The following is a 23,289-nucleotide window of genomic DNA, read 5'->3' on the forward strand; positions in this document are numbered from 1 at the left end:
GGAGGGAGGTGAGGAGACCCTCGCAGCAACGCGATCACATCGCGTTGCTGCGGGGGGCTCAGGGAAGCCCGCAGGGAGCCCCCTCCCTGCGCGGTGCTTCCCTGCACCGCCGGCACATCGCGATCATCTTTGATCGCGGTGTGCCAGGGGTTAATGTGCCGGGGGCGGTCCGTGACCGCTCCTGGCACATAGTGCCGGATGTCAGCTGCGATAAGCAGCTGACACCCGGCCGCGATCGGCCGCGCTCCCCCCGTGAGCGCGGCCGATCGGCTATGACGTACTATCCAGTCCAGGGTCAGATAAGCCCAGGGCACCTCGACGGGATAGTACGTCTAAGGTCACAGAGGGGTTAAGGTCAAAATAGGCTGGGTCATGAAGGGGTTAATGCTCTCGTTTAGTAGTTGTTGGAAACTACGCTGCATTAGGCCGACAAATTGGGTATGGAGTGTAGAGAGATGGTGTGTTCCACTCCAAGGTGTTCCCCAGGTTTCCTCGCCATTGCTGCGATCTTAACCCCTTCAAGTCGCGGCCCTTTTTCATTTTTGCGTTTTCGTTTTTCGCTTCCCTCGTTCCCAGAGCCATAACTTTTTTATTTTTCCGTCAATATGGTCATGTGAGGGCTTATTTTTTGCGGGACAAGTTGTACTTTTGAACGACACCATTGGTTTTACCATGTCTTTTACTAGAAAACGGGAAAAAAATTCCAAGTGCGGTGAAATTGCAAAAAAAGTGCAATCCCACACTTGTTTTTTGTTTGGCTTCTTTGCTAGGTTCACTAAATGCTAAAACTGACCTGCCATTATGATTCTCTAGGTCATTACGAGTTCATAGACACCTAACATGACTAGGTTATTTTTTATCTAAGTGGTGAAAAAAAATTCCAAACTTTCTAAAAAAAAAAAAAAAAAAAAAAAAAAGGGCCATTTTCCGATACCCGTAGCGTCTCCATTTTTCGTGATCTGGGGTCGGGTGAGGGCTTATTTTTTGCGTGCCGAGCTGATGTTTTTAATGATACCATTTTTGCGCAGATACGTTCTTTTGATCGCCCGTTATTGCATTTTAATGCAATGTCGCGGCGACTAAAAAAACGTAATTCTGGCGTTTCGGATTTTTTTCTCGCTACGCCGTTTAGCGATCAGGTTAATGCTTTTTTTTAATTGATAGATTGGGCGATTCTGAACACGGCGATACCAAATACGTGTAGGTTTGTTTTTTTTTTATTGTTTTATTTAGGATGGGGCGAAAGGGGGGTGATTTAAACTTTTATATTTTTTATATTTTTTTCATATTTTTAAAAACATTTTTTTTTTACTTGTGCCATGCTTCAATAGCCTCCATGGGAGGCTAGAAGCTGGCATAGCCTGATCGGCTCTGCTACATAGCAGCGATCATCAGATTGCTGCTATGTAGCAGAAATGCAGGTGTGCTGTGAGTGCCGACCACAGGGGGGCGCTCACAGCAGACCTGCATCAGTAACCATAGAGGTCTCAAGGACCTCTATGGTTACCTTCCTGATGCATCGCCGACCCCCGATCATGTGACGGGGGTCGGCGATGACGTCATATCCGGCCGCCCGGCCGGATGCGGTAGTTAAATGCCGCTGTCTGTGTTTGACAGCGGCATTTAACAGGTTAATAGCGGCGGGTGAATAGCGATTTCACCCGCCGCTATTGCGCGCACATGTCAGCTGTACAAAACAGCTGACATGTCGCGACTTTGATGTGGGCTCACCGCCGGAGCCCACATCAAAGGGGGATTCACGGCATGCGAAGTAGATGTACGGCGCATGTCGTGAAGGGGTTAATGCTCTCGTTTAGTAGTTGTTGGAAACTACAGTGCATTAGGCCTACAAATTGGGTATGGGGTGTAGAGAGATGGTGTGTTCCACTCCAAGGTGTTCCCCAGGTTTCCTCGCCATTGCTTCGATCTTAATGCTCTCGTTTAGTAGTTGTTGGAAACTACGCTGCATTAGGCCTACAAATTGGGTATGGGGTGTAGAGAGATGGTGTGTTACACTCCAAGGTGTTCCCCAGGTTTCATCCACATTGCTTCGGTCTTCCGACTCTCGTTTAGTAGTTGTTGGAAACTACAGTGCATTAGGCCTACAAATTGGGTATGGGGTGTAGAGAGATGGTGTGTTCCACTCCAAGGTGTTCCCCAGGTTTCCTCGCCATTGCTTCGATCTTAATGCTCTCGTTTAGTAGTTGTTGGAAACTACGCTGCATTAGGCCTACAAATTGGGTATGGGGTGTAGAGAGATGGTGTGTTCCACTCCAAGGTGTTCCCCAGGTTTCCTCGCCATTGCTGCGATCTTAATGCTCTCGTTTAGTAGTTGTTGGAAACTACAGTGCATTAGGCCTACAAATTGGGTATACTAAGTAAATAACTTGGCACTCAACAGATAATAAGTGATGAAATTAGAACAAAAGGTATTTATTACTTGAATTGCAGTCCAATTATTAAACGTTTCGGTCAAACTTTTGACCTTCTTCAGTAAGCCGACTGCTAGTTTCACGGTAGATTTAAGAAATCAAAAAAGGGGAAGGGGGCAGGTCCTATGTTGTAGTATTCTATAGACCTAACATGGCAGACTATAAGGGAGTCTCCAAGAGAATAGGACAACTGGAAAGAATCACTCCAGTGTAGAAGAAATTGGTAGTGCGCATCAACGCGGACACCGCGTTGATGCGCACTACCAATTTCTTCTACACTGGAGTGATTCTTTCCAGTTGTCCTATTCTCTTGGAGACTCCCTTATAGTCTGCCATGTTAGGTCTATAGAATACTACAACATAGGACCTGCCCCCTTCCCCTTTTTTGATTTCTTAAATCTACCGTGAAACTAGCAGTCGGCTTACTGAAGAAGGTCAAAAGTTTGACCGAAACGTTTAATAATTGGACTGCAATTCAAGTAATAAATACCTTTTGTTCTAATTTCATCACTTATTATCTGTTGAGTGCCAAGTTATTTACTTAGTCTACTTACTGGTGTGGGAAACCTATCTTGAGCACCGACACAGCAGTGCCACGATATATTTCAATATTTCACTACAAATTGGGTATGGGGTGTAGAGAGATGGTGTGTTCCACTCCAAGGTGTTCCCCAGGTTTCCTCGCCATTGCTGCGATCTTAATGCTCTCGTTTAGTAGTTGTTGGAAACTACAGTGCATTAGGCCTACAAATTGGGTATGGGGTGTAGAGAGATGGTGTGTTACACTACAAGGTGTTCTCCAGGTTGCCTTTCCTGAGCTTCTATGTTCAGGCTCTCATTAAATTGTGGTTAAATGGAACAACTGCATTTGGCGTACTAGTTGGGTTGGGGCCTACTATCGGTGTCTGCCACTCCTTGCTGTTCTCCTGGTTTCCTGTCCTGAAATTCCATTTTCAGGCTCTCGTTAAGTAGTTGTTAATGTTAGACTGCATTTGGCCTACTAGTTGGGTTGGGGCCTACTATCGGTGTCTGCCACTCCTTGCTGTTCTCCTCCACTGAACAAAGCTGTGCCGCCTGTTTACTACGGTTGCCAATTTTGAACTGCATTTCGACTACTTACTGATTTGGGCCTACTCTCTGTGTCAGCCTCTCATTCCAGTTGTCCTCCACTGCAATGCCCCCTGGTTAGTCCTGTGTTACCAATTTTGAACTGCATTTAGCCCACTTTATTCTTTGGGCCTATATCTGTGTTTCCTCCTCATCCTGCCCATTGCCCAGCCAGTGATAGATGAGTCTGCTGGTACATTGACCCATAACGCTAAATTCCCCGTGCACGCTACACAGCAAGATTGTGACCCTGCTGAAAGTCAGGTTCCTCTTCCCGCATACCATACCACCTTACACAGGGACAAAGAGGAAGGTGCAGATGAAAGTGCAGGTTCCTTCATCAGGTGGGGGGAGGAATACTAGTTGGCGACGTCACTGGCACAGGGCCTCTCATAGTACGCAAAAGTGTTGCTGCCGGTGGCAGGCGCCCCCGCCGTGCAAACACACCGCTGTACTTTGAGGGGCCCTGTGCCAGTGCCAGTGCCAACGAGTGGGCCCCCCCTGCTTGCTCAGGATCACAGCACTTGCAAAGTTGAAATACTTTCCTCTCCCTGCTCCACTGCCGTGACGCGTTCCAGATTTCCTGGGCCCACTAATTACTTGAACCAGCCCTACCCCCCACAACTTTAGCCAAATGACCCCCAATTTCAAATGCCTTCCAATTATTATAAGCTAAATTACGATTGACAAGCTTCAGTAAAAAGAATGGATGTTTTTGCCATTAAAATGGGCAGTGTAGGTGTTTTCCTGGCCTCCACTCACTGCCGACTATGCTCCCCCATTGACTTGCATTGGGTTTCGTGTTTCGGGCGATACCCGACCTTTCGCGATAATCGGCCGATTCCACTCGACTCGACTTCTAAGATAATCGGGTTTCGCGAAACACGACTCGACTCTAAAAAGGTCAAGGTCGCTCAACCCTAGTACAGACTATTGTTCGTATGAGCCATTAATGTTGACTTTTGTTCTGCTGTTTGTTGTAACTTATTGTCTGCTATCTTTGCAAGGCATGCACACAAGGTAATTGATGAATGGATATTTGTTAATATGTTGATTACACATTGTCCAGGCTAGCTAGTTTGATGATCTGTAAAACACAGAAGGACGAACTATGCAGATTGATTAAATACTAAAACAATGAGACTTAAACTCATCCCACCTTCCCCATGAACTGTGTATGATAACCTGAACCACAGTTTAGTTATAAAAAGGGATTTTCTATCCTTCTGAGAAAATCAGAGACTCTTTACAAAACTACAGCCAGGAACACTCTATAGGACAACAGCCCGGACATCATAGCTTCATCACGAGCGACATAGATTTGACATTCTATAGGATGCTAGCTTAGGGGATCACGGCCCCAGCTGTAAGATTACAGATATGATCCATTGACCATCACTGAACCCATGGATACATTTGGGGAACTCAGGATTTGGACCCACTGGTCACCTGAGCCCCATGGATATGTTTGGGAAAGCTAGGACCCATCGGTCATCTGGCTCCACGTTCGGTGAAGCCAGGTTGGGACCATCTGGTCACCTGGCCACTTACTGTACCTCAAAAGACTTGTCAGCTTCCTAAGCTTTCCATTACCTCCTCTCTGTGTGTGTCTCAGGTGTGAGTAATCGGTCCTGGAAGCACCGGAGATCCAGCTTCTCTAATTCCGGTGAGTCAACGGAAGGGTGATACTCCGTGATTTAGCACCATCTTGTGTATTTTGCTGGGACTGTTCTATATGTTATCATCTGTTTTGTGGCTCAATGAAGTATTGCCACACTATTTTACCCTGACCCTGTGTTGTCTGAGTAGTACTATGCCAATTAAGAAAAGAGAGCTGGCGTTTGGTGGGATGAGCCCTGGTCCATGCAGTTTTAGGCCAGCAGATAAGAGCACCCACTGACCCCCCGTGTCTCCACAGGTACGTGTTGTGTCTGTGAAAAAGACTGATGCAACATGTATGTGCAACATGGAAAACTGAATGAGGCCTTTGATGCATTTATTCTTAAAAAATAAAAAATAGTGTAAACCTACCATGGTAGTTGTACTATGCATTAGTATAATGTTATTTATTTTTATTTTATAGATTTATATCAGAGACTGACTTATGGTGGACAGTCCAAAGCTTTCTTCATTCTGTGCAAAGCCATGGTGATCAGGTTCCGTCATATGTAGTTAGAGCAATACTTTATCTTTTGGCACGTAGTCAAGACAAATGTGAAGCTCTGAATGAGGTAAGTTTTCTAATAATTTCTTAAAGGGAATCTGTCAGTAGGATCGCCCCTCACAAGCCAGCTATATGGGTATGCAGGTCATAGGAAGTTATTTAAAACTAGATGGCAGCCCGATTCTAAAGAATCGGGAGTCTAGAATCCATATATACTTGAAATTCGGCAGGAGCTTGAAGAGCAACGTCACTGGGCCCGCCTCCACGCAGTAGAAACTTGCTGTGAGGTAAAAATTCAAAAATCACACCAAAATGGCGGGCGGAGTGTGTCACAGTACGGCACGTTTCTGATTGGTTGCTCGCAGCAGGCGGCAACCAATCAGACACTGGACACTGTTGACGTCACTTATCTCCGGACATTAGCTCCGGACATTAGCTCCGGACATTAGCTCCGGACAAAGCCACGGAAGTTGGCACAAATTGCAGGAAGTAGTATTCTAGGCAATTATATATAAGATGATACCTTAGCATCTGCAATCTGATGTTTTATTCCAGACAGATTCACATTTTTCTAATATGTAAATGAGCTGTGAAGATCTATTGACCAGACAGAAATCTGCATGAGAATCTTCCTTGAGAGCTTAGTTTAAATGAAAGGGAGAGTTACCAGTGTGAGACATGTAAAGACTGCCAATCTACTCTCCTGATCCACATGTCTGTTGGCAGTGGATTAATCTCTGTACTGTCCAGCCGTTCAACAGTGAATATATATTAATTCAGGAAGAAAAATAATACAGCTTACAAATTGTATTTCTTTTAGCCTAGGATCTTAACATCTTGTCTGTTAGCTTGCAAAGTGAAAATTAAAGAAAAAATGTTCTCCAGTTATACACACAAACACATTGCCATGGTTCCACCCCTGAGTGGGTCTGGGATTCAGTTTCTGAAAGCTCAGCAGTCCACTCTGGTACAAGGGCTGTTGTGAGTTCTGTTTTTGGGCTCCCTCTGGTGGTTACTGATGGTACTGGGTGACTTGTCTTTCCTGGGTCTCTGGGTTCCACCTGTTCCATCAGGATATGGGAGTTTCCTATTTAACCTGGCTTTGCTGGCATTTCCTCGCCGGTTATCAATGTATCCAGTGTGTCTTGTTACCTCTGCTCCCTGCTCCTAGAACCTTCTGGTCAAGCTAAGTTTGGATTTTCCTGTTTTGGTGTTTTGCTTTATTTGGTTTTTAGTCCAGCCTGCAGATATGTGATTATTTGCTGCTGGTTGCTCTAGTGGGCTGAAATTGCTCCTCATGTACCATGAGTTGGCACATGAGTTCAAGTAATTTCAGGATGGTTTTTTGAAGGGTTTTTCGCTGACCGCGCAGTTCACTTTTGTATCCTCTGCTATCTAGCTTTAGCGGGCCTCATTTTGCTGAAACTGTTTTCATACTGCGTATGTGCTTTCCTCTCATTTCACCGTCATTATATGTGGGGGGCTGCTATTTCTGTGGGGAATTTCTCTGGAGGCAAGAGAGGTCTGTGTTTCTTCTAATAGGGGAAGTTAGATCTTCGGCTGGAGCGAGACGTCTAGGATCATCGTAGGCACGTTCCCCGGCTACTTTTATTTGTGTGTTAGGTTCAGGGTCGCGGTCAGCTCAGGTTCCATCGCCCTAGAGCTTGTTTGTATCTGTGCTTGTCCTTAAGTGATCCCCTGCCATTGGGACCCTGCTCAGCAAGTCAAGATTATTATATCTTTCCTGCGGGGTGACCCTCAGGATTGGGCATTTGCATTGGCACCAGGGGACCCTGCGTTGCTTAATGCGGATGCGTTTTTTCTGGCATTGGGTTTGCTCTATGTGGAACCTAACCAAGAGATTCAGGCTGAAAAAGCTTTGTTGGCCCTCTCTCAGGGGCAAGATGAAGCAGAAATTTATTGTCAAAAATTTCGGAAGTGGTCGGTGCTTACTCAGTGGAATGAGTGCGCCCTGGCTGCAAAGTTCAGAGATGGCCTTTCTGAGGCCATTAAAGATGTTATGGTGGGGTTTCCTGCGCCTACTGGTCTGAATGAGTCTATGACTATGGATATTCAGATTGATCGGCGTTTACGGGAGCACAAACCTGTGCATCATTTGGCGGTGTCGTCTGAACCGTCACCTGAGATAATGCAATGTGATAGAATTCAGTCCAGAAGTGAACGGCAAAATTATAGGCGGAAAAAAAGGTTGTGCTTTTATTGTGGTGATTCAGCTCATGTTATATCAGCATGCTCTAAACGCACAAAAAAGGTTGATAAGTCTGTTGCCATTAGTACTTTACAGTCTAAGTTCATTCTGTCTGTGACTCTGATTTGTTCATTATCATCCATTTCTGTCGATGCCTATGTGGATTCAGGCGCTGCCCTGAGTCTTATGGATTGGTCATTTGCCAATCGCTGTGGGTTTAGTCTGGAGGCTCTGGAAGTCCCTATTCCTTTGAAGAGAATTGACTCTACACCTTTGGCTATGAATAAACCTCAGTACTGGACACAAGTGACCATGCGTATGACTCCTGTTCATCAGGAGGTGATTCGCTTCCTGGTGCTGTATAATTTGCATGATGTCCTAGTGCTTGGTCTGCCATGGTTACAAACTCATAATCCAGTCCTTGACTGGAAATCAATGTCTGTGTTAAGCTGGGGTTGTCAGGGGGTTCATGATGATGCACCTCCGATTTCTATCGCTTCATCTACTCCTTCTGAGATTCCTGTGTTTTTGTCTGACTATCGGGATGTTTTTGAGGAGCCTAAGCTCAGTTCGCTTCCTCCTCACAGGGATTGCGATTGTGCTTTAAATTTAATTCCAGGCAGTAAATTTCCTAAAGGTCGTTTGTTCAATCTGTCAGTGCCAGAGCATACTGCTATGCGGGATTATGTTAAGGAGTCCTTGGAAAAGGGACATATCCGTCCATCTTCGTCCCCTTTGGGAGCAGGTTTTTTTTTCGTGGCCAAAAAAGATGGTTCCTTGAGGCCTTGTATAGATTATCGTCTTTTGAATAAGATTACCGTAAAATATCAGTATCCTTTGCCATTGTTGACTGATTTGTTTGCTCGCATTAAGGGGGCTAAATGGTTCACTAAGATTGATCTTCGGGGTGCGTATAATCTTATACGAATAAAGCAAGGTGATGAGTGGAAAACCGCATTTAATACGCCTGAGGGCCATTTTGAGTATTTGGTAATGCCTTTTGGACTTTCTAATGCTCCTTCAGTCTTCCAGTCCTTTATGCACAATATTTTCCGTGAATATCTGGATAAATTTATGATTGTGTATTTGGATGATATTTTGGTTTTTTCTGATGACTGGGAGTCTCATGTTCAGCAGGTCAGGAAGGTGTTTCAGGTCCTGCGGGCCAATTCCTTGTTTGTAAAAGGCTCAAAGTGTCTCTTTGGAGTCCAGAAGATTTCTTTCTTGGGGTATATTTTTTCCCCTTCTACTATTGAGATGGATCCCGTCAAGGTTCAGGCTATTTGTGACTGGACGCAGCCTACATCTCTTAAGAGTCTACAGAAGTTCTTGGGCTTTGCTAATTTCTATCGTCGTTTTATAACTAATTTTTCTAGTGTTGTTAAGCCTTTGACGGATTTGACTAAGAAGGGTGCTGATGTTGCTAATTGGTCTCCTGCGGCTGTGGAGGCCTTTCAGGAACTTAAGCGCCGGTTTTCTTCTGCTCCTGTGTTGCGTCAGCCAGATGTTTCGCTCCCTTTTCAGGTTGAGGTTGATGCTTCCGAGATTGGAGCGGGGGCGGTTTTGTCACAGAGAAGCTCCGATGGCTCAGTGATGAAGCCATGCGCGTTTTTTTCTAGAAAGTTTTCGCCGGCTGAGCGGAATTATGATGTTGGTAATCGGGAACTTTTGGCCATGAAGTGGGCATTTGAGGAGTGGCGTCATTGGCTAGAGGGTGCTAGGCATCGTGTGGTGGTCTTGACTGATCACAAAAATTTGATTTACCTTGAGTCTGCCAGGCGTCTGAATCCTAGACAGGCTCGTTGGTCACTGTTTTTCTCTCGTTTCAATTTTGTGGTTTCATACCTGCCAGGTTCAAAGAATGTGAAGGCGGATGCTCTTTCTAGGAGTTTTGTGCCTGACTCCCTTGGAAATTCTGAGCCCTCTGGTATCCTTAGGGATGGGGTGATTTTGTCTGCTGTCTCCCCAGACTTGCGACGTGCTTTGCAGGAGTTTCAGGCGGGTAAACCTGATCGTTGTCCGCCTGAGAGACTGTTTGTTCCGGATAATTGGACCAGTAGAGTCATCTCCGAGGTCCATTCTTCTGCGTTGGCAGGTCATCCTGGAATATTTGGTACTAGAGACTTGGTGGCCAGGTCTTTTTGGTGGCCTTCCTTGTCGAGGGATGTGCGTTCTTTTGTGCAGTCTTGTGAGGTTTGTGCTCGGGCTAAGCCTTGCTGTTCTCGGGCCAGTGGATTGTTGTCACCTTTGCCTATCCCGAAGAGGCCTTGGATGCACATTTCCATGGACTTTATTTCGGATCTCCCTGTCTCTCAAAAAATGTCCGTCATCTGGGTTGTGTGTGATCGCTTTTCTAAAATGGTTCATCTGGTACCCTTGCCTAAGTTACCTTCCTCCTCTGAGTTGGTCCCTCTGTTTTTTCAGAATGTGGTTCGTTTGCATGGGATTCCTGAGAACATCGTTTCTGACAGGGGATCCCAGTTTGTGTCTAGATTTTGGCGGACGTTCTGTGCTAAGATGGGCATTGATTTGTCCTTTTCGTCTGCATTCCATCCTCAGACGAATGGCCAGACTGAACGAACTAATCAGACCTTGGAAACTTATTTAAGGTGTTTTGTTTCTGCTGATCAGGATGACTGGGTTACCTTTTTGCCGCTGGCCGAGTTTGCCCTTAATAATCGGGCTAGTTCTGCTACCTTGGTTTCTCCTTTCTTTTGTAATTCGGGGTTTCATCCTCGTTTTTCCTCTGGTCAGGTGGAACCTTCTGATTGTCCTGGAGTGGACATGGTGGTGGATAGGTTGCATCGGATTTGGAGTCATGTGGTGGACAATTTTAAGTTGTCCCAGGAGAAGGCTCAGCAGTTTGCTAATCGCCGTCGCCGCGTGGGTCCTCGACTTCTTGTTGGGGACTTGGTGTGGTTGTCTTCTCGTTTTGTTCCTATGAAGGTCTCTTCTCCTAAGTTCAAGCCTCGGTTCATCGGTCCCTATAGGATCTTGGAAATTCTTAACCCTGTGTCGTTTCGTTTGGATCTCCCGTCATCGTTTGCTATTCATAATGTGTTCCATCGGTCGTTGTTGCGGAAGTATGAGGTACCTGTTGTTCCTTCGCTTGAGCCTCCTGCTCCAGTGCTGGTGGAGGGAGAATTGGAGTATGTTGTGGAGAAGATCTTGGATTCTCGTGTTTCCAGACGGAAACTCCAGTATTTGGTCAAGTGGAAGGGTTATGGTCAGGAGGATAATTCTTGGGTGGTTGCCTCGGATGTTCATGCTGATGATTTGGTTCGCGCTTTTCATAGGGCTCATCCTGGTCGCCCTGGTGGTTCTCGTGAGGGTTCGGTGACCCCTCCTCAAGGGGGGGGTACTGTTGTGAGTTCTGTTTTTGGGCTCCCTCTGGTGGTTACTGATGGTACTGGGTGACTTGTCTTTCCTGGGTCTCTGGGTTCCACCTGTTCCATCAGGATATGGGAGTTTCCTATTTAACCTGGCTTTGCTGGCATTTCCTCGCCGGTTATCAATGTATCCAGTGTGTCTTGTTACCTCTGCTCCCTGCTCCTAGAACCTTCTGGTCAAGCTAAGTTTGGATTTTCCTGTTTTGGTGTTTTGCTTTATTTGGTTTTTAGTCCAGCCTGCAGATATGTGATTATTTGCTGCTGGTTGCTCTAGTGGGCTGAAATTGCTCCTCATGTACCATGAGTTGGCACATGAGTTCAAGTAATTTCAGGATGGTTTTTTGAAGGGTTTTTCGCTGACCGCGCAGTTCACTTTTGTATCCTCTGCTATCTAGCTTTAGCGGGCCTCATTTTGCTGAAACTGTTTTCATACTGCGTATGTGCTTTCCTCTCATTTCACCGTCATTATATGTGGGGGGCTGCTATTTCTGTGGGGAATTTCTCTGGAGGCAAGAGAGGTCTGTGTTTCTTCTAATAGGGGAAGTTAGATCTTCGGCTGGAGCGAGACGTCTAGGATCATCGTAGGCACGTTCCCCGGCTACTTTTATTTGTGTGTTAGGTTCAGGGTCGCGGTCAGCTCAGGTTCCATCGCCCTAGAGCTTGTTTGTATCTGTGCTTGTCCTTAAGTGATCCCCTGCCATTGGGACCCTGCTCAGCAAGTCAAGATTATTATATCTTTCCTGCGGGGTGACCCTCAGGATTGGGCATTTGCATTGGCACCAGGGGACCCTGCGTTGCTTAATGCGGATGCGTTTTTTCTGGCATTGGGTTTGCTCTATGTGGAACCTAACCAAGAGATTCAGGCTGAAAAAGCTTTGTTGGCCCTCTCTCAGGGGCAAGATGAAGCAGAAATTTATTGTCAAAAATTTCGGAAGTGGTCGGTGCTTACTCAGTGGAATGAGTGCGCCCTGGCTGCAAAGTTCAGAGATGGCCTTTCTGAGGCCATTAAAGATGTTATGGTGGGGTTTCCTGCGCCTACTGGTCTGAATGAGTCTATGACTATGGATATTCAGATTGATCGGCGTTTACGGGAGCACAAACCTGTGCATCATTTGGCGGTGTCGTCTGAACCGTCACCTGAGATAATGCAATGTGATAGAATTCAGTCCAGAAGTGAACGGCAAAATTATAGGCGGAAAAAAAGGTTGTGCTTTTATTGTGGTGATTCAGCTCATGTTATATCAGCATGCTCTAAACGCACAAAAAAGGTTGATAAGTCTGTTGCCATTAGTACTTTACAGTCTAAGTTCATTCTGTCTGTGACTCTGATTTGTTCATTATCATCCATTTCTGTCGATGCCTATGTGGATTCAGGCGCTGCCCTGAGTCTTATGGATTGGTCATTTGCCAATCGCTGTGGGTTTAGTCTGGAGGCTCTGGAAGTCCCTATTCCTTTGAAGAGAATTGACTCTACACCTTTGGCTATGAATAAACCTCAGTACTGGACACAAGTGACCATGCGTATGACTCCTGTTCATCAGGAGGTGATTCGCTTCCTGGTGCTGTATAATTTGCATGATGTCCTAGTGCTTGGTCTGCCATGGTTACAAACTCATAATCCAGTCCTTGACTGGAAATCAATGTCTGTGTTAAGCTGGGGTTGTCAGGGGGTTCATGATGATGCACCTCCGATTTCTATCGCTTCATCTACTCCTTCTGAGATTCCTGTGTTTTTGTCTGACTATCGGGATGTTTTTGAGGAGCCTAAGCTCAGTTCGCTTCCTCCTCACAGGGATTGCGATTGTGCTTTAAATTTAATTCCAGGCAGTAAATTTCCTAAAGGTCGTTTGTTCAATCTGTCAGTGCCAGAGCATACTGCTATGCGGGATTATGTTAAGGAGTCCTTGGAAAAGGGACATATCCGTCCATCTTCGTCCCCTTTGGGAGCAGGTTTTTTTTTCGTGGCCAAAAAAGATGGTTCCTTGAGGCCTTGTATAGATTATCGTCTTTTGAATAAGATTACCGTAAAATATCAGTATCCTTTGCCATTGTTGACTGATTTGTTTGCTCGCATTAAGGGGGCTAAATGGTTCACTAAGATTGATCTTCGGGGTGCGTATAATCTTATACGAATAAAGCAAGGTGATGAGTGGAAAACCGCATTTAATACGCCTGAGGGCCATTTTGAGTATTTGGTAATGCCTTTTGGACTTTCTAATGCTCCTTCAGTCTTCCAGTCCTTTATGCACGATATTTTCCGTGAATATCTGGATAAATTTATGATTGTGTATTTGGATGATATTTTGGTTTTTTCTGATGACTGGGAGTCTCATGTTCAGCAGGTCAGGAAGGTGTTTCAGGTCCTGCGGGCCAATTCCTTGTTTGTAAAAGGCTCAAAGTGTCTCTTTGGAGTCCAGAAGATTTCTTTCTTGGGGTATATTTTTTCCCCTTCTACTATTGAGATGGATCCCGTCAAGGTTCAGGCTATTTGTGACTGGACGCAGCCTACATCTCTTAAGAGTCTACAGAAGTTCTTGGGCTTTGCTAATTTCTATCGTCGTTTTATAACTAATTTTTCTAGTGTTGTTAAGCCTTTGACGGATTTGACTAAGAAGGGTGCTGATGTTGCTAATTGGTCTCCTGCGGCTGTGGAGGCCTTTCAGGAACTTAAGCGCCGGTTTTCTTCTGCTCCTGTGTTGCGTCAGCCAGATGTTTCGCTCCCTTTTCAGGTTGAGGTTGATGCTTCCGAGATTGGAGCGGGGGCGGTTTTGTCACAGAGAAGCTCCGATGGCTCAGTGATGAAGCCATGCGCGTTTTTTTCTAGAAAGTTTTCGCCGGCTGAGCGGAATTATGATGTTGGTAATCGGGAACTTTTGGCCATGAAGTGGGCATTTGAGGAGTGGCGTCATTGGCTAGAGGGTGCTAGGCATCGTGTGGTGGTCTTGACTGATCACAAAAATTTGATTTACCTTGAGTCTGCCAGGCGTCTGAATCCTAGACAGGCTCGTTGGTCACTGTTTTTCTCTCGTTTCAATTTTGTGGTTTCATACCTGCCAGGTTCAAAGAATGTGAAGGCGGATGCTCTTTCTAGGAGTTTTGTGCCTGACTCCCTTGGAAATTCTGAGCCCTCTGGTATCCTTAGGGATGGGGTGATTTTGTCTGCTGTCTCCCCAGACTTGCGACGTGCTTTGCAGGAGTTTCAGGCGGGTAAACCTGATCGTTGTCCGCCTGAGAGACTGTTTGTTCCGGATAATTGGACCAGTAGAGTCATCTCCGAGGTCCATTCTTCTGCGTTGGCAGGTCATCCTGGAATATTTGGTACTAGAGACTTGGTGGCCAGGTCTTTTTGGTGGCCTTCCTTGTCGAGGGATGTGCGTTCTTTTGTGCAGTCTTGTGAGGTTTGTGCTCGGGCTAAGCCTTGCTGTTCTCGGGCCAGTGGATTGTTGTCACCTTTGCCTATCCCGAAGAGGCCTTGGATGCACATTTCCATGGACTTTATTTCGGATCTCCCTGTCTCTCAAAAAATGTCCGTCATCTGGGTTGTGTGTGATCGCTTTTCTAAAATGGTTCATCTGGTACCCTTGCCTAAGTTACCTTCCTCCTCTGAGTTGGTCCCTCTGTTTTTTCAGAATGTGGTTCGTTTGCATGGGATTCCTGAGAACATCGTTTCTGACAGGGGATCCCAGTTTGTGTCTAGATTTTGGCGGACGTTCTGTGCTAAGATGGGCATTGATTTGTCCTTTTCGTCTGCATTCCATCCTCAGACGAATGGCCAGACTGAACGAACTAATAAGACCTTGGAAACTTATTTAAGGTGTTTTGTTTCTGCTGATCAGGATGACTGGGTTACCTTTTTGCCGCTGGCCGAGTTTGCCCTTAATAATCGGGCTAGTTCTGCTACCTTGGTTTCTCCTTTCTTTTGTAATTCGGGGTTTCATCCTCGTTTTTCCTCTGGTCAGGTGGAACCTTCTGATTGTCCTGGAGTGGACATGGTGGTGGATAGGTTGCATCGGATTTGGAGTCATGTGGTGGACAATTTTAAGTTGTCCCAGGAGAAGGCTCAGCAGTTTGCTAATCGCCGTCGCCGCGTGGGTCCTCGACTTCTTGTTGGGGACTTGGTGTGGTTGTCTTCTCGTTTTGTTCCTATGAAGGTCTCTTCTCCTAAGTTCAAGCCTCGGTTCATCGGTCCCTATAGGATCTTGGAAATTCTTAACCCTGTGTCGTTTCGTTTGGATCTCCCGTCATCGTTTGCTATTCATAATGTGTTCCATCGGTCGTTGTTGCGGAAGTATGAGGTACCTGTTGTTCCTTCGCTTGAGCCTCCTGCTCCAGTGCTGGTGGAGGGAGAATTGGAGTATGTTGTGGAGAAGATCTTGGATTCTCGTGTTTCCAGACGGAAACTCCAGTATTTGGTCAAGTGGAAGGGTTATGGTCAGGAGGATAATTCTTGGGTGGTTGCCTCGGATGTTCATGCTGATGATTTGGTTCGCGCTTTTCATAGGGCTCATCCTGGTCGCCCTGGTGGTTCTCGTGAGGGTTCGGTGACCCCTCCTCAAGGGGGGGGTACTGTTGTGAGTTCTGTTTTTGGGCTCCCTCTGGTGGTTACTGATGGTACTGGGTGACTTGTCTTTCCTGGGTCTCTGGGTTCCACCTGTTCCATCAGGATATGGGAGTTTCCTATTTAACCTGGCTTTGCTGGCATTTCCTCGCCGGTTATCAATGTATCCAGTGTGTCTTGTTACCTCTGCTCCCTGCTCCTAGAACCTTCTGGTCAAGCTAAGTTTGGATTTTCCTGTTTTGGTGTTTTGCTTTATTTGGTTTTTAGTCCAGCCTGCAGATATGTGATTATTTGCTGCTGGTTGCTCTAGTGGGCTGAAATTGCTCCTCATGTACCATGAGTTGGCACATGAGTTCAAGTAATTTCAGGATGGTTTTTTGAAGGGTTTTTCGCTGACCGCGCAGTTCACTTTTGTATCCTCTGCTATCTAGCTTTAGCGGGCCTCATTTTGCTGAAACTGTTTTCATACTGCGTATGTGCTTTCCTCTCATTTCACCGTCATTATATGTGGGGGGCTGCTATTTCTGTGGGGAATTTCTCTGGAGGCAAGAGAGGTCTGTGTTTCTTCTAATAGGGGAAGTTAGATCTTCGGCTGGAGCGAGACGTCTAGGATCATCGTAGGCACGTTCCCCGGCTACTTTTATTTGTGTGTTAGGTTCAGGGTCGCGGTCAGCTCAGGTTCCATCGCCCTAGAGCTTGTTTGTATCTGTGCTTGTCCTTAAGTGATCCCCTGCCATTGGGATCATGACAAAGGGCATGCTGAAACTGTCAGTAATTTGATTGACAGCTTTGTAGTGCAGTCTGGTGCAGGGGCATGCTGAGCTGTCAGTTTGGCTGTCCAATCTGAGACTGGGAAGTGCTAACTGTCTCCAGGTGTTCATTATCCCAGGTGATTGCCAGGCTACTTAACTGAGCTGTTACTATCAGACCTCTGCCAGCTACTCTGTGGTTTGTTTCTCTGTGCCTTGCATTCTGTTTGCATTGCCTGACCTTGGACCTCATTCTGACCATCAATCTGTTTAACTCCATCTGCTCTGATCCGCTGTCCTCCTGATATTCTGACCTTGCAACATTACCTGATTAAACCTTTATCTCTTTCTTCTGTTTATGATGTACCTTCCTGGCTTTTGACCTCGGACTCCTGACTATAACTTCTAACATCTTAGCCGTGCGAAGAGACTCAACGTCACATTACGTCTGGCCCATACGTTTTTGTTTTTTGCCGATATGAGCCTCTTCATATTCTCTGTGACCAGATGGCAAATTTTACGCAGATGACTCAGTATATGGCTTAGGAATGCCAGAGTCTGGAGTCATCACACTATCAGTTGCAGGGTCAGATAATTAATTTGATGAAGATCTCCTATAGCCCTCCACTGCCAGCAGTGGCTATGATGTCAGTACCCTGTGATGTACAGTTGGCCTCTCCTGAACCTGTAATGACCCTCCCTGGTAAATTTTTGGGAGGGAAAGACCAGTTTAGGATATTCAGGGAGAGCTGTAGGTTGCTTTTTACGCTGCTCGCTCAGTTGTCAGGGGAGGAGTTGCAGGGGGTAAGAATAATCATAATTATAATAATAATTATATTAATCATAATCTGTTAAAGCCTTTTTTTGATAGTTTAGGTCTGTTATATGATGACCCCGACAGGATCCAGGTCGCTGAGGCTAAGATAATGAACCTTGGACAGGGGGTCACATACTGTGACTAAGTTCCGGCAGTGGTCCACTGAAGTTCTGTGGAACAATGCAGGTGCCAGATCCACAGAGGCCTTTCCAAAACCCTTAAGAATGCTCTGGTCCTTCATGATGCCTCTTGATCTTTGGCAGAGGCCATGACCCAAGTCCGTGATCTGGAAGAGACGAGGTGAACTTCAGGCTACCCGTTATAATTCCCCAAAGTAGATCCATTTACCAGAGGTGGAGTCATCGGAGGTTAAAGTTGCCAGTATTTATGTTGTGGAGAAAAGAAGAAGACAAGATCTTGGACTCTGTACTGTGGTCTGCAGAGCACTACCTGTGTGAGACAACACAGGGCCAAACAGAGCCAAAAAGCCTGGCACCCCCAGCATACATGGCGGTGCTGTAGCCCACGGCAATCGGTCACAGACTGTCTTTGTTTTCCTGGCTGCGATCTGGAGGATCCGATTTACTTTGTTTGTTTATGACTGCGCTGTACATAAAAAGAGACTTTATTTTAAACTTTTGCCTGGTCACTGCCTTCTCACTGCGCAGCGAGGGTACCGCTGCACTACATATGGTTGGAGAACGCAGAGCAGTGTGAGCTAAGGCATACCCCAAAGCGTGCTCCATGTCGGTTATTAGGCCTGCAATGCTAAAGCTCAAGCCTGCTGAAAAGATGGAGGAAAACCTTAAGCAGTTGGCAGTCATGCAGCAGCAGCAGCTACAGTAGCAGCAGCAGCTATAGGAGCAGCAGCTGCAGTTCCAGCGGCAACAAGTGCAAAGGCATCAAGAGCAGCAACAATGGTAGCAAGAGCAGCAGCTATGGCAGAAGGAGAAGAACCAGTTGCAGCCGGCAAATAACCTGTTGATGCAGCAGATCGCTGCTCTACGAGAGGCACCCACTCCAGCTACTACATTCCGGTTGAATGCCCGGTATAAAGTCCGGTCAGCACTGAGGAAGATGGTGCCTGAGGACAACATGGAGGCCTTCCTCACCGTCTTCGAGTGCACTGCAGAGTGGGAGAGCTTGGCGTGTTCCCAGTGGGCTGTAGTGGTGGCTCCCTTCTTGACGGGAGATGCCCAGAAAGTCTACCTAGACCTCAGTCGGGATGATGCCCTGGACTATGGAAAATTGAAAGGTGAGATCCTTGCCCAACTGGGGGTTAATATATCTGTACGTGCACAACGAGTATTCAAATGGTCTTTTGTGGAGTCTCGTCCCGCCAGGTCTAAGGCATATGACTTGCTGCAGCTAGTGAAAAAATAGTTCCAGCCTAAGAACTTAACTCCTTTCCAGATGGTAGAGATGGTGGTGGTTGACTGGCTGATGAGGGCTCTGCCAGCAGCCATACAGCGTTTGGTGAAGCAAGGGGACCCAGACACTCTGGACCAGGTGGTAGGACTGATCAAGCAGTATACTGTACAGCCACACAGAACTTTATACGGGACACTGCTCCACTTCAGCTGTCACGTAAGTCCCCACCAGCTCAAGAGCCTGGGAAAAGTCCACGATCCTCCACTGGGGTCCAACCGAACCCAGACCGTATTGAGGGGGTATCCTGAAAGGTGACAACAGACCCGTTTCCCCTAAATCGGCCCCAAGGTCCCCTCGTGTGGCAGCTATTAAGTGTTGGCGGTGCCAAGTGACCGGACATGTGGCAGCCAACTGCCCAATAACAACTGAACCAATGGACTGCTGGTATATTCGCAGAGTATCTATGTATGCCCAGCCCGTCTGAACCAAAACTACAGGCAACGCCGGCAGCGAGCCCCAACTGTGCCATGTAGGGTTGAGCGAAACGGATCAGACAATTTCAAAAATCGCCGACTTTTGGCAAAGTCGGGTTTTGTGAAACCCGACCCGATCCTAGTGTGGGATCGACCATAAGGTCGTCGATCTTCGCACCAAAGTCACGTTTCGTATGACGCTTTCAGCGCCATTTCTCATCCAATGAAGGAGGATGCAGAGTGTGGGCAGCGTGATGACATAGGTCTCGGTCCTCACCATCTTAAAGAAGGGCATTACAGTGATTGGCTTCTTTCTGTGCCATCTTACTTCTGCAGATCTTAGCATAGGGAGAGGTTGCTGCAGCATCATCAGAAGAAGGGATATAGTTAGGGAGGGAAGATTAACCCCAAAACTGCTTGTGCTGTAGCGATTTCCACTGTCCAACACCGCCTTTTGTTTGCAGGGACAGTGGAGTTTTTTTTGTGTGCATCAGCGCTGTAGCTTATTAGGCTGCCCTATAAGGCTCCCTGATAGCTGCATTGCTGTTTGTACGCCGCTGTGCAAACCAACTGCTTTTTTAAAAGCAAAAATCCTGTTGCTCCTTTCTGCACAGTTCTCTTGTTTCTTTGTCCACACTTTTGTGTGCAGCAGTCCTTTTTATTGCTGCCATAATTGTCCTTTGATCATTGTAGGGAGATTAAAATTGTACTACAGCCCTTGTATTTTTTTATCTATCTGCCAGCCACGTTGTGCCACTTACATTGTGTAGTGTAATACGCAGGGCCTGTTTTTTGCCGCAGTCTCCCCCCCAAAAAAGTGAGATTTAAATTGCCAACAAGTTTATATACGTCAGTTCTGTTGGTCGTATATCTGCCAGCCACATTGTGCCACTTACATTGTGTAGTGTAATACACAGGGCCTGTTTTTTGCCGCAGTCTCCCCCCAAAAGTGAGATTTAAATTGCCAACAAGTCAGTTCTGTTGGTCGTATATCTGCCAGCCACGTTCTGCCACTTACATTGTGTAGTGTAATACACAGGGCCTGTTTTTTGCTGCAGTCTCCCCCCCAAAAAAGGGAGATTTAAATTGCCAACAAATTTCTATATGTCAGTTCTGTTGGTCGTATATCTGCCAGCCACGTTCTGCCACTTACATTGTGTAGTGTAATACACAGGGCCTGTTTTTTGCTGCATTCTCCCCCCAAAAAAATTGAGATTTAAATTGCCAACAAGTTTATATATGTCAGTTCTGTTGGTCGTATATTGCCAGCCACGTTCTGCCACTTACATTGTGTAGTGTAATACACAGGGCCTGTTTTTTGCTGCAGTCTCCCCCCCAAAAAAGGGAGATTTAAATTGCCAACAAGTTTCTATACGTCAGTTCTCTTTGTTGTATAGCTGCCAGCCACATTGTGCCACTTACATTGTGTAGTGTAATACACAGGGCCTGTTTTTGCCGCAGTCTCCCCCCCAAAAAGTGAGATTTAAATTGCCAACAAGTTTATATACGTCAGTTCTGTTGGTCGTATATCTGCCAGCCACATTGTGCCACTTACATTGTGTAGTGTCATACACAGGGCCTGTTTTTTGCCGCAGTCTCCCCCCCAAAAAAGTGAGATTTAAATTGCCAACAAGTTTATATACGTCAGTTCTGTTGGTCGTATATCTGCCAGCCACATTGTGCCACTTACATTGTGTAGTGTAATACACAGGGCCTGTTTTTTGCCGCAGTCTCCCCCCAAAAGTGAGATTTAAATTGCCAACAAGTCAGTTCTGTTGGTCGTATATCTGCCAGCCACGTTCCGCCACTTACATTGTGTAGTGTAATACACAGGGCCTGTTTTTTTCCGCAGTCTCCCCCCCAAAAAGTGAGATTTAAATTATAATAATAATCTTTAATTTTATATAGCGCTAACATATTCCGCAGCGCTTTACACACTATCATCGCTGTCCCTGATGGGGCTCACAATCTAAATTCCCTATCAGTATGTCTTTGGAATGTGGGAGGAAACCGGAGTACCTGGAGAAAACCCACGCAAACACGGAGAGAACATACAAACTCTTTGCAGATGTTGTCCAGGGTGGGATTAGAACCCAGGACTCCAGCGCTGCAAGGCTGCTGTGCTAACCACTGCACCACCGTGCTTACATGACAACAAGTTTCTATATGTCAGTTCTGTTTGTCGTATATCTGCCAGCCACGTTGTGCCACTTACATTGTCTAGTGTAATACACAGGGCCTGTTTTTTTCCGCAGTCTCCCCCCCAAAACAGTGAGATTTAAATTGCCAACAAGCTTCTATACGTCAGTTCTGTTGGTCGTATATCTGCCAGCCACGTTCTGCCATTTACATTGTCTAGTGTAATACACAGGGCTTGTTTTTTGCTGCAGTCTCCCCCCCCAAAAAAGTGAGATTAAAATTGACAACCAGTTTCTATACGTCAGTTCTGTTTGTTGTATAGCTGCCAGCCACGTTGTACCACTTACATTGTGTAGTGTAATACACAGGGCCTGTTTTTTGCCGCAGTCTCCCCCCAAAAAAGTGAGATTTAAATTGACAACAAGTTTCTATACGTCAGTTCTGTTTGTTGTATAGCTGCCAGCCACGTTGTGCTACTTACATTGTGTAGTGTAATACACAGGGCCTGTTTTTTGCCGCAGTCTCCCCCCAAAAAAGTGAGATTTAAATTGCCAACAAGCTTCTATATGTCAGTTCTGTTGGTCATATATCTGCCAGCCACATTCTGCCACTTACATTGTGTAGTGTAATACACAGGACCTGTTTTTTTCTGCAGTCTCTCCCCCAAAAAAGTGAGATTTAAATTGCCAACAAGTTTATATACACCTTCTACCTTGTTTTACAGTAACATATAACGGTTGTTTTTTTGGTTAGACTTTCCCAAAAAATGAGGACGTCTGGTGGAAGAGGCCGAGGGCGGTCGTTGCCAGCTGGTACTGATGGTGGTGGTGGAGCATCTGGTGGTAGTGGGAAAAGCAAAATATCACCTAAGGCTGGAGGTGTTGAGCCAGCGTCATCGTCTGCCTACACAAGGCCTCGAAGGCTACCTTATCTGGGAGTAGGAAAACAGCTTTTAAAGCCGGAGCAGCAGGAAAAAGTTTTGGCTTTCCTTGCTGACTCAGCCTCTAGCTCTTTCGCCTCCTCTTCCAAAAGTTCAAAATATAAAAGTAGCAAGTCGTCAGTGGATGCTCCAGGTGAGGACAAAGTCGCTTGCTTGTGTCCTTCACCCAAAGCAAAAGTGAAGAATGCGGCAGGCGACACTACAGTTTACTCCATGGAGCTCTTGACACATACCGTGCCAGGGTTAGAAAGGGAAATAGTTAACAGCCCATTACAAGATGAATTGGACATGGAGTGCGCAGATGCACAGCTACAACTAGATTATTATGCTGTTCCATTGACTCAGATCACTACATTGCCCTCGCAGTGTACTGAGCCAGAATCTGACCTTGATGAGACTATGGTGCCCCGTCCCGAACGCTATAGCACCTTACACGGTGACACAGAGGAAGGTGCACATGACATTGAAGAGGAGGTGATAGATGACCCAGTTGTTGACCCAGATTGGCAGCCATTGAGGGAACAGGGTGCCGCTGGCAGTAGCTGTGAAGCGGAGGAGGATGATCCGCAGCAGGCATCTACATCGCCGTATCTGGCCAAAAACGTTTGACAAAACCAAAAACACTTTTAGGACAGCGTGGCCATCCGGTGAAAGGAGAACAGTGTGCAATGCCTGAAATGAAAAGGTATTCGATAGTAGGAAGAGTGCTGTGTGGGAATTTTTTAACCAAGATCCGAATGATCCGCGTAAAGTTATCTGTAAGAAATGCTCAAAGACCTTTAGCAAAGGGAAGAATGTCCAAAATTTAAATACAACGTGCATGCATAGACATTTAACCAGCATGCACTTGCAAGCCTGGACTAACTACCAAACGTCCCGTACCGTTGGTGCACCCGCTCAGAATGAAGGTAGTCAGCAACGCTACATTGCTTCCCTAACTG

This window comes from Ranitomeya imitator, chromosome 8 (assembly GCF_032444005.1).
Source record: "Ranitomeya imitator isolate aRanImi1 chromosome 8, aRanImi1.pri, whole genome shotgun sequence".
NCBI classification, from domain to species: Eukaryota; Metazoa; Chordata; class Amphibia; order Anura; family Dendrobatidae; genus Ranitomeya; species Ranitomeya imitator.